General features: G+C 49.2%; 1 pseudogene; it reads right to left on the reverse strand.

Moving 5' to 3' along the window:
* Positions 1–8,746: 8,746 nt before the first annotated feature.
* Positions 8,747–9,719, reverse strand: LOC147110471 (leucine-rich repeat flightless-interacting protein 2 pseudogene; annotated as a pseudogene).
* Between the last annotated feature and the right edge of the window lie 1,349 nt (positions 9,720–11,068).

Here is an 11,068-nt window from a genome sequence, read left to right on the forward strand (position 1 = left end):
AAAAAAACATTCAAAAAACGTACAAAATAGCGGTTGACCAATCCTACCGCTCATTAGCTTTGAGTGATGTGATGGTTGACCAGTTGGGGGGCGATTCATGGCGTTTGTGGGTGGGGCCTAATACTTCAACCTGCCGAGCAGGAGCTGAGCTGAGGTGAGTGGCGGCCATTAAAGACCGGCCGGGCCTGAAGCTAAAAAAATGGTAATGGAGGTGAGGAAATTGTTGATTCATTAGTATTGATTCAGGAATTTCTCTCTCTCTCACTCTCCTTCCCCCCCTCTCTCTCTCTCCTTCCCCCCCTCTCTCTCTCTCCCGAAGCGGGAGCTCAGCTGAGGTGAGTCGCGGCCCGAGAGCCCGGCTGGGCCTGAAGCGCTAGGCCGCGCATGGTCACCGCTGCCTGCCTCTATGTCCTTCCCCCCTCTCTCTCTCTCTCTCCTTCCCCCCCTCTGTCTCTCTCTCTCTCCCGAAGCGGGAGCTCAGCTGAGGTAAGTCATGGCCCGAGAGCCCGGCCGGGCCTGAAGCGTTAGGCTGCGCACGGCCCCCGCGGCCAGGCTCAATTTTCCAAGCCCTTCCCCGGGTGGGAAATTAAATGGCGGCCGCCCTTCTTCACCCGCAAAATCTCCCTCCGGCTCTCACCTTTTACCGGGGGAGAGGCTGCTTTAAATTAGATCGTTCACTCAGTCGCATCTCTCTTCATCTCTTTTGTTTTTCTTCTCTCTGGCCGGCTGCGCGGGAAAACAGAGAACCACGCGGCCCGAGACACAGCGAGCAGGGGAGCAGCGGCGAGGGCTCTGGCTCAACGGATCGGGTGCTCATCAGGGGTTGGCCCACAACACATCGACTGGAGGAGCGGCGGCTCTCTCTCTCCTTCCCCCTCTCTCTATCTCTCTCTCCTTCCCTCTCTCTCTCCTTCCCCCTCTCTCTCTCTCTCTCCTTTCCCCCCCTCTCTCTCTCTCTCTCTCTCCTTCCCCCCTCTCTCTCTCTCTCTCTCCTTCCCTCTCCCTCTCTCTCTCTCTCCTTCCCCCCCCTCTCTCTCTCTCTCTTCTTCCCCATCTCTCTCTCTCTCTCTCCTTCCCTCTCTCTCTCTCTCTCTCCTTCCCCCCTCTCTCTCTCTCTCCTTCCCCCCTCTCTCTCCTTCCCCTCTCTCTCTCTCTCTCTCTCCTTCCCCCCCTCTGTCTCTCTCTCTCTCCTTCCCCCCCTCTGTCTCTCTCTCTCTCCCGAAGCGGGAGCTCAGCTGAGGTAAGTCGCGGCCCGAGAGCCCGGCCGGGCCTGAAGCGTTAGGCCGCGCACGGCCACCGCAGCCAGGCTCAATTTTCCAAGCCCTTCCCCAGGTGGCAAATTAAATGGCGGCCGCCCTTCTTCACCCGCAAAATCTCCCTCCGGCTCTCACGTTTTACCGGGGGAGAGGCTGCTTTAAATTAGATCATTCACTCAGTCGCATCTCTCTTCATCTCTTTTGTTTTTCTTCTCTCTGGCCGGCATCGCGGGAAAACAGAGAACCACGCGGCCCGAGACACAGCGAGCAGGGGAGCAGCGGCGAGGGCTCTGGCTCAACGGATCGGGTGCTCATCAGGGGTTGGCCCACAACACATCGACTGGAGGAGCGGCGGCTCTCTCTCTCCTTCCCCCCCTCTCTCTCGCTCTCATTCCCCCCTCTCTATCGCTCTCTCATTCCCCCCTCACTCTCTCTCTCATTCCCCCCCTCTCTCTCTCTCTCTCCTTCCCTCTCTCTCTCCTTCCCCCTCTCTCTCTCTCTTTCCCCCCTCTCCCTCTCTCTCTCTCTTTCCCCCTCTCTCTCTCTCTCCTTCCCCCCTCTCTCTCTCTCCTTCCCCCCTCTCTCTCTCTCTTCTTCCCCCATCTCTCTCTCTCTCTCTCCTTCCCTCTCTCTCTCTCTCTCTCCTTCCTCCCTCTCTCTCTCTCCTTCCGCCTCTCTCTCTCTCTCCTTCCCTCTCTCTCTCTCTCCTTCCCCTCTCTCTCTCTCTCTCTCTCCTTCCCTCTCTCTCCTTCCCCCTCTCTCTCTCTCTCTCCTCCCCCTCTCTCTCTCTCTCTCCTCCCCCTCTCTCTCCTTCCCCCCTCTCTCTCTCTCCTTCCCTCTCTCTCTCTCATTCCCCCCTCTCTCTCTCTCTCTCCTTCCCTCTCTCTCTCCTTCCCCCCTCTCTCTCTCTCTCTCTTTCCCCCCTCTCCCTCTCTCTCTCTCTCCTTCCCCCTCTCTCTCTCTCTCCTTCCCCTCTTTCTCTCTCTCTCTCTCTCCTTCCCTCTCTCTCTCTCTCCTTCCCCCTCTCTCTCTCTCTCCTCCCCCCTCTCTCTCCTTCCCCCCCTCTCTCTCTCGCTCTCTCCTTCCCTCTCTCTCTCTCCTTCCCTCTCTCTCTCTCTTCTCTCTTTCCTTCCCTCTCTCTCTCTCCCTCCCCTTCCCTCTCTCCTTCTCCCTCTTTCTCTCTCCTTCCCCCTCTCTCTCTCTCCTTCCCACTCTCTCTCTCCTTCCCTCTCTCTCTCTCCTTCCCACTCTCTCTCTCTCCTTCCCCCCTCTCTCTCTCTCTCTCCTTCCCTCTCTCTCTCTCTCTCCTTCCCCCTCTCTTTCTCTCTCCTCCCCTCCTCTCTCCCTCCTTCCCTCTCTCTCTCTCTCCTTCCCTCTCTCTCTCTCTCCTTCCCTCTCTCTCTCTCTTCTCTCTCTCCTTCCCTCTCTCTCTCTCCCTCCCCTTCCCTCACTCCTTTTCTCTCTTTCTCTCTCCTTCCCACTCTCTCTCTCTCCTTCCCACTCTCTCTCTCTCCTTCTCTCTCTCTCTCCTTCCCCCCTCTCTCTCTCTCTCTTTTTTCTCTCTCTCTCTCCTTCCCTCTCTCTCTCTCCTTCCCTCTCTCTCGCTCTCTCTCCTTCCCTCTCTCTCTCTCCCTCTCTCTCTCTCTCGTCCCCCCTCTCTCACTCTCTTTTTTTCTCTCTCTCTCTCTCCTTCCCTCTCTTTCTCTCCTTCCCTCTCTCTCTCTCTCCTTCCCTCTCTCTCCTTCCCTTTATCTCTCTATCTCTCTCCTTCCCTCTCTCTCTCTCCTTCCCTCTCTCTCTCCTTCCCCCTCTCTCTTTCCCTCTCTCTCTCTCTTTCCCTCTCTCTCTCTCCTTCCCCCCTCTCTCTCCCTCTCTCTCCTTCCCTCTCTCTTTCCTTCGCACTCTCTCTCTCTCCTTCCCCCCCCTCTCTCTCTCCTTCCCCCCTCTCTCTCTCTCTCTTCTTCCCCCTCTCTCTCTCTCTCTCTCTCTCCTCCCCCCTCTCTCTCTCTCCTTCCCACTCTCTCTCTCTCCTTCCCACTCTCTCTCTCTCCTTCCCCCACACAGACAGACAGATGGACAGACTCATTGATATATATAGATAAAAATTATTTCTACTTTTTTCATAACAACATGCCCTCAGAAAACCCTCGGCACCGCCGGGCACTCCAGCTAGTTATATATGTAAGGGACACCCGGTGGAACCGCCACAGTAGGTTCGTTGTAAACCTGAGCATCTATACCATTCGGGCCAATGGCTTTACTAAGATCAAGATTTAGAAGCCAATTTAACCAACTTGATGCATATTTGCATATTTTTATGACTGTGGAGATGGTAAAAAAGGTGTAATGCATGCTTACAAGAAAATGCCCCCGCCATGTTATTAAAAAGTACTGTTCTTCAAATCTACTGACAAGCTCATCTTTGATACGGAAACCTAAATCCTTCTCTTCACTCATAATTGTGAAAAAGTGCCTGCAAGTAAAAAATGGAGAATGTAGGTAGAAAGTGGTAATGGACGATTCTTCAGTTTAATACTAATTCCTAATCCCTCCCCATCCCAGAAAAAATGATTAAAGATTAAAGAACAATGAAATACAATTAGGAGAAATTGGCTGCAAAATTTGGCTCTGTAGTGCACGTTGTTTGGGCGCTGAGTGCCGTTTAGGTTCCAAGATGCCTTCCACAGTGTAAGTGCTCATTTCTGGTGAGGGCACGCCGGACGGTATCTTGGCTAAGGCGTTAGTATGCACGCAGGGAGTTTTCACCGGATGTAAGCAGAGTAGGCTGATTGTGATGTTAATCAATGTGCAACACTGATTTGATACCAGCGCTGCCATTTTGTAGCTCAACGCTCCATCTAACGTCCTCTCTTAACCTTGCACAACTGAACATGCATTCAGCAGAAGGAAGGACCCCTCACCAGCGCAGAAGTGCTGTTAAAAATGAACCTACCAAGCTACCAAGCAACCAGCTCTTTTGCAGTAAAAAAAGAAAATGTTGGAAATACTGAACAGGTCAGGCAACATCTGTGGAGATAGAATCAGAGTTGAAGGCCGCGATTTTGCCAGCGCTCAGAGGGTGGGTTTGGAGGTGGGTCAGAGGTTCCGAACCCACCGTCAACCCGCCTCCACGCAACTTTGCCAAGTGTCGGGTCTGGGAGTCCTGATCAGACCCGCCACCAAGCGGCGGGAGAGGCACTTAAGGCAGTTAACAGCTTGTTAACTGCCTACATAATCCGATTTTACAGGCTCTTCCCATTTTAGGACATTTTCAGCGTGTTCCACGCCGTTCACAAAACACACCAGCTGATTGTGTCGGGTTCAGCAACTACACGAATTATTGACAGCTGCTCCTGCAGCATAAAAGCGGACCTGTAACATGGCTGACTTTCAGATGACAGAACTTTGTTTGCAGAGGTGTTGGAACATTTTTTGCAGGTCTATTGAGCTTGTCAGTGGTTAAGCAGAGATCCATATGCAGTGTGACCTCCTTGGAAAACCCTCTCCCCACATTGCCTGAGCACTTATAACATTTATTCCTCAACTGAGACATATACCAGTGGAATGGGAACAATTTATACCCTCTCATCCTGGTCCTTAGAATCGGAATAAGAGCAGCCGTGGCAATAGCAGAATGAGGCACAACAGCAGCAGCAGCAACAGGAGCGCCAACCTCCTGCTCACCCACCTGATGCTGCACAGGGCAGAGGGCGTCAGCGCAGAGCGCAGAGGAGGAGGAGGAGGAAGGCCTTGTGGAGGTGGATGTGCCAGTTCCACCAGCACACGAGCACATTGCTGGCCATGATGCAAGGGATGCACTAATCCATGCCAGATTCGCTTAAGTTTTCGAAGCAAACACATGTGGCTGCCACCTTCTTAACACACCATACACCATCTGTACAATAAAATGTGGGTTCCTATCACTCTCACCACCATCATTACAGATGAAAGGTGCCCTGACACCTCACTGTGACACTTCCATTTCTGGGCACACATAGGACAACTCCTTGAATGTTTGCCATCGCATTTCTTTATTACAATTGAAATGACGATGAGAATCTTAAATTTGTATTACATCAAAACACACAAGCAACTACCCTTGTGACTATTTGTCTGTTAACTTTCTCTTACGTGTGCTTCTATGTGGTGCTTCCCCTGTGGCTTCAGCAGATGTGCAGGCACCTTGCTCACTTTTATGCTGTTCTCCTGCTTCGACACCTTTAACAGGCGTCCTCTGGGATTGGGAGCCTGGGAGGTCTTGGCAGCAGTCTGCTCCTACTGCGGCTGTGCTGGGGCTGAGACAGCCATATCAGTTGGGTGAGGAATCTGGGGCTCTGACCGAGGGCTCCGCAATGGCATGGGAGTGTGAGCACTTGAAGAGGAGCCCCCACTTCCTTGTTGTCGACCACCAACATCACGCTCATGGGTCGCCCGCACTTCACTGCTAGCAAGAAGCTGGAGAGCACCTTGATGCACATCAGTGGGGGCTTAAGGTCCCATCTCTGTATTGACAGTCCTCATCACAGGGACGTCCATGTACCTCTGGTGTCTCTGCTCAATAGCTGCCCATCTATCCTCCATAGCAGACCATCTATTTAGGAGAGTCACCAGGCTCTGTTGAGTCTGGCGACTTAATTCCTCCAACATAGAAACATAGAAGATAGGAGCAGGAGTAGGCCATTCGGCCCCTCGAGCCTGCTCTGCCATTCAATGCGATCATGGATGATCATCTAAATTCAGTACCCTGTCCCTGCTTTCTCCCCATATCCCTTGATCCCTTTAGCCTTAAGAAATATATCTAACTCCTTCTTGAATATATTTAATGAATTGGCCTCTACTGTCTTCTGTAGTAGAAAATTCCACAGGTTCACTACTCTCTGGGTGAAGAAATTCCTCCTCATCGCAGTTCTAAATGGCTTACCCCTTATCCTTAGACTGTGACCCCTGGTTCTGGACTCCCATGCCATCGAGAACAGCCTTCCTGCATCTAGTCTGTCTAATCATGTTAGAATTTTATAAGTTTCAATGAGATCTCCTCTCATTCTTCTAAACTCTAGCGAATATAAGCCTAATCGACCCAATCTCTCTTCATACGTTATTCTTGCCATCCCAGGTGTCAGTCTGGTGAATATTCGCTGCACTGCCTACATGGCAAGAACATCCTTCCTCAGATAAGGCAACCAAAACTGCACACAATACTCAAGGTGTGGTCTCACCAAGGCCCTGTGCAACTGCAGCAAGACATCCTTGCTTCTGTACTCAATTCCTCTCGCTATGAAGGCCAGCATACCATTTGACTTCTTAACTGCCTGCTGCACCTGCATGCTTACCTTCAGCGACTGGTGCACAAGGACACCCAGGCCTCATTGCACTTCCCCTTTTCCCAATCTATTGCCGTTCAGATAATAATCTGCCTTCCTGTTTTTGCCACCAAAGTGGATAACCTCGCATTTATCCACATTATACTGCATCTGCCATGCATCTGCCCAATTGTTCAAACTGTCCAAATCGTACTGGAGTTTCTCTGCATCCTCCTCACAGCACACACGCCCACCCAGCTGTGTGCCATCTGCAACCTCGTCTAGATCATTAATATATATAACTGGGGTCCTGGCATCGATCCCTGCGGTACCCCACTAGTCACTGCCTTCCACTCGGAAAAAGACCCGTTTATTCCAACTCTTTGCTTCCTGTCTGCCAACGAGTTTTCTATCCAAGTCAGTACCTTACCCCCAATCCCATGTGCGTTAACTTTGCACGCTAGTCTCTTATCGAAAGCCTTCTGAAAGTCCAAATACACCACATCCACTGGTTCTCCCTTATCTATTCTACCAGTTACATCCTCAAAAATTCCAGTAGATTAGTCAAGCATGATTTATCTTTTGTAAATCCATGTTGACTTTGTCCGATCCTGTCACTGTTTTCCAAGTGCTCTGCTATTACATCTTTTATAATGGACTCTAGCATTTTCCCCACTACTGATGTCAGGCTTACCGATCTATAATTCCCCGTTTTCTCTCTACCACCTTTTTTAAATAGTGGGGTTATATTAGCTATCCTCCAATCCATGGGAACTGTTCCAGAGTCGATAGAATTTTGGAAGATGACCAGCAATGCATCTACTATTTCTAGGGCCACTTCCTTAAGTACCCCAGGATATAAATTAACAGGCCCTGGGGATTTATCGGCCTTCAATCCTGTCAAATTCCCTAACACCATTTCCCTACAAATACTGATTTCATTCAGTTCCTCCCTCTCATTAGATCTTAATTAATCACTTTGTCCTCCTTTGTTGAATCATAAACTGCTCCCAATCCTCTGGATTACTGCTTTTTCTGGCCAATTTATATGTCCTCTCTTTGGATCTTATGCTATCCCTAATTTCCCTCGTTAGCCACGGTTGAGTCAACTTTTTTGTTTTATTTTTATGCCAAACTAGGATGAACAAATTCTGTAGTTCATCCATGCGGTCTTTGAATGTTTGCCATTGCCTATTCACCGTTAACCCTTTGAGTGACATTCCCCAATCAATCCTACCTAATTCGCGCCTCAGACCATTGTAGTTTCCTTTATTTAAATTCAGGACCCTAGTCTCTGAGTCAACTATTTCATTCTCCATCTTAATGAAGAATTCAAGCATGTTATGATCGCTCCGACCCAAGGGGTCTTGTACAACAAGATTGCTAATTAATCCTTTCTTGCTACATAATACCCAGTCTAAGATGGCCTGATCTCTGGTTGGTTCCTCGACATATTGGTCCAGGAAACCATCCCGTAAACACTCCAGGAGTTCCTCCTCCACAGTATTGTGTAATCAACCACCACCTGGACCGAAGGGTGTGTTGATGCGGGGGGGGGGCGGGGGGTGGAAGACACAAGCACAGTCACAAGATTAGTAAATGAAATACAGCAGTTAGCTGTGTTTTATTTTTAGGCAACGGGGAAAAAAGGTTCACGTCTGGCAAAATCCAAAAACATATGACGTTCAAAAAGAAAAATGAAGAACAAAACCATCACCCGCCCTGGGTGGTTAGGAAGGCAGTCCTTCAATCAATTTTCTCCAAAACAATAAGCCAGGGTTACTTTACCACTGGATCTTTCTCAGCCGGTCCAGGGATCACATCAGGCTCTCAGAACTAAACAATATTCCACCCGGGTTCAACAGCAGACCTCTCTGTGGCAGCTGCAAGCTGGCCCCCAACAGCAGCCTTGGCTTTGGCCTTGTCCTGGCTTTCTCCTCAGGTACTAGCCCTGTCCTGGCCCTCTCCTCAGGCCCCTGGCTTGGCCTGGCCTGGCCCTCTCCTCAGGCCCTGGCGGGATGCACTAGTTTGCCTTTTGAACTCCTGAGCTAATGGGTAAATTTACCTCAGGTATGTTGGAGGTGGGTGTGGCCTTCACCTGAATTGGAGTGAGAGGGGGTCTTTGTCTCCATCTGGTGGCCACATACTGTCCATCCACAAACCGCCCCCATAGCTCACATATCCCCCCCCTCAGCTCCGACCTCCGGGAAGGGGCGCAGGCAGACCAAAGGGCCTCCTCTTTTCTGCTTTTAGTTCATCCTCTATTTTTTCGGAGTTTTCTGTTGCTGTTTTATAACGAAGCACCTGTCCTTCGAGTCTGGCAACATTTTGTTCAACAGTGGAAATATCCTGTTCTGCCTTAGACAGTTTAAACTTGTACTCACTCAACTGCCTATTCGCATCTCTCTGCATTTCAAGAACTTGTAGATCTGTGCCATTTTCTAGTCGATCAGAATCCGTGAGCGCATTCTCAATCTTAGAGTTCTTCTGTCGTTCCTCTTCCAACTGCAATTTCAGCTTTCTGATCTGTGCAAGTAATTCTTCCTTTTCATTGGCCAGTTTCTTTAGCCGCACATCTAGTGGTCCATCTCCTGCACCGTCAAGCACTTGAGCGGCCTCTTGAGACACAACTGTAATCGCACCAACAACTGGTTCATGGTTTACATCACCATTAGGTGTGCCTTCTGGGATTATCACCAAACCGTGTTTCTCTATAAGCTCGTCTCTTTGCCGAATACCCTCTTTTAGTTCTTCTACTTTATGTTGTGACACACTACACATATGTTTTTGTCATTCCAGTTCCTCAGATTTTTCCTCATTTTCTCTATATAGCTCTGCCATTTGCTCCTCCAATTCCTCAATAACATCTTTTAGTGTATACACTTGGTAGACGAGGTTAGATTTTCCATTGTCTAGTTGTGCATTGGAGACCATAGCTTTTTTTGTATTTCTCTTCTACTTCTGATAAGGAATCCTGCAATTCACTGAGTGAACCATCTGGATCCAGAATGCTACTCGTATCCCCACTCCCTCGTCAAGGGGAAGATCCCCCAAGTGAGGCCAGTGTCGCTGCCGACAACCCTGCAACTGCATTTCGAGAAGCAGGCCGAGAAAACGATTCAGCCTTCTCATCCAACTCTTTCTGCTGCAAAAGGGCCTCCATCGCTCCCCCAAAGGGTTTTCAACAATGTGTGCTTTGTCCTCCCAGCCACCAGAGGACTAAAGCCAGCATTCTCCACTGGGAGCAGTTTAGGAGTCAACAAAGGAGGACAAAGGGATTAATTAAGAAAGGGAAAATAGAATATGAGAGTAAGCTAGCAGGGAACATAAAAACTGGCTGTAAAAGCTTTTATAGAGATGTGAAGAGAAAAAGATTGGTGAAGTCAAGCGTAGGTCCCTTACAGTCAGAATCAGGGGAATTTATAATGGGAAACAAGGAAATGGCAGACCAACTAAATACATACTTTGGTTCTGCCTTCACAAAGGAGGACACAAATAACCTCCCAGAGATGCCGGGGAACATAGGGTCTGATGAAAGGGAGGAACTGAAAGAAATCAGTATTTGTAGGGAAATGGTGTTAGGAAAATTGATGGGACTGAAGGCCGATAAATCCCCAGGGCCTGATGGTCTACATCCCAGGGTACTTAAGGAGGTGGCCCTAGAGATAGTAGGTGCATTGCTGGTCATCTTCCAGAACTCGATAGACTCTGGAACGGTACCCATGGATTGGCGGGTAGCTAATGTTACCCCACTATTCAAAAAAGGTGGTAGAGAAAAAGCGGGGAATTATAGACCGGTAAGCCTGACATCGGTAGTGGGGAAAATGCTAGAGTCTATTATAAAAGATGTAACAGCAGAACACTTGGAAAGCAGTGACAGGATTGGACAAAGTCAACATGGATTTACAAAAGGTAAATCATGCTTGACTAATCTACTGGAATTTTTTGAGGATATAACTCGTAAAATAGATAAGGGAGAACCAGTGGATGTGGTGTATTTGGACTTTCAGAAGGCTTTCGATAAGGTCCCACATAAGAGATTAGCATGCAAAATTAAGGCATATGGGATTGGGGGCAAGTTATTGACTTGGATAGAGAACTGGTTGGCGGACAAAAAGCAAAGAGTTGGAATAAATGGGTCGTTTTCTGAGTGGCAGGCAGTGACTAGTGGGGTACCGCAAGGATCGGTCCTAGGACCCCAGCTATTCACAATATACATTAATGATCTGGACGAGGGAATTGGATGTAATATCTCCAAATTTGCAGACGACACAAAGCTGGGTGGGATGGTAAGCTGTGAGGAGGATGTCGTGAAACTCCAGTATGATTTGGACAGGTTGGGTGATTGGGCAGAAATATGGCAAATGCACTATAATGTGGATAAATGTGAGGTTATCCACTTTGGTGGCAAAAACAGGAAGGCAGATTATTATTTGAATGGCAATAGATTGGGAGAAGGGGAAGTGCAAAGAGACCTGGGTGTTATTGTGCACCAGTCACTGAAGGTAAGCA

Source organism: Somniosus microcephalus, chromosome 11 (assembly GCF_052327205.1).
Source record: "Somniosus microcephalus isolate GS21.2 chromosome 11, FLI_Smic_1.0, whole genome shotgun sequence".
In the NCBI taxonomy this organism is placed as follows: Eukaryota; Metazoa; Chordata; class Chondrichthyes; order Squaliformes; family Somniosidae; genus Somniosus; species Somniosus microcephalus.